This window comes from Sinocyclocheilus rhinocerous, unplaced genomic scaffold, assembly GCF_001515625.1.
Source record: "Sinocyclocheilus rhinocerous isolate Xijiao unplaced genomic scaffold, SAMN03320098_v1.1 scaffold444, whole genome shotgun sequence".
Classification (NCBI taxonomy): domain Eukaryota; kingdom Metazoa; phylum Chordata; class Actinopteri; order Cypriniformes; family Cyprinidae; genus Sinocyclocheilus; species Sinocyclocheilus rhinocerous.
Window position 1 is genome coordinate 2,211,737 of NW_015645540.1, and position 866 is coordinate 2,212,602.

The following is an 866-nucleotide window of genomic DNA, read 5'->3' on the forward strand; positions in this document are numbered from 1 at the left end:
TTTGTAATGGCATATTTTTCATCTATGTCAAATTCAAAAATGTACGTTTATAAGCTTTTAAAAATTTCTATTTAAAACAATATAATAAGAAGTAGAATAAGACAAATAGCTTACCAATCATATGAAATTAGTATTAATACAAAATTAATTTGTACAGAGGTGGCACAGGTACATTTTCAGACGTTTAATGAGGCTCAGAGGTGGCATGAGTGCAATTAAATTCATACATTTATGTGGAGATTAATGTTTTAAATATAAAATTGAATACAGATATATTAAATGATTTAAATCATACGCTAAAAATGAAACCAAATCCGCCAGTAGGCGGCGACAAGTCACTGATTTTATCACTGAATCATTCATTCAATTGAATCGTTCGAACGGCTGATTCATTCAGGAATGAAGCAAGTCTTTATGAATGGGTAATCATGAATCACTGACTCACTAGATTCGTTCAAAAACGCACTTTCATTGAATGAATGAAACTCAGCAGTGTTTGCTTTTAGAGATGTGAAGTGGCTGAGCGGTTACTATATTTGAACTATTTTCGTTAAAGAAATAGAGCAAAATCAGGCAGTACTTGTTTACTGAACTGTTGTATTGAATCAATATCACATTTGCAAACTCCCTTAATAACTATTAAAAGCTGTCACTCTCCTTATCACGATCTGTGGACGCACAAAATGAGAGCGTGCGAGTGAGTTCTCAAGACTCAAAAGTTATACGTTCTGTCATCCATCATCACGTTATAAGCGCGGAACCTGCGGGAATGAGTACAATTGTAATTAATAGCCGCAATCCCACGCCGAAATTCAAATCCTGCTCTGTGTTCTCTGCCAATAACCCGACTGTGAATGATGCGAGCG

The 866-nt window shown here is 34.9% G+C and overlaps 1 protein-coding gene across 1 annotated transcript in view; it reads right to left on the reverse strand.

Annotated features, from left to right (window-relative positions):
* Window positions 1–866, reverse strand: part of LOC107706410 (inhibitor of growth protein 5-like) — a 5,896-nt gene that overhangs the window by 2,804 nt on the left and 2,226 nt on the right. The window lies entirely within an intron of this gene.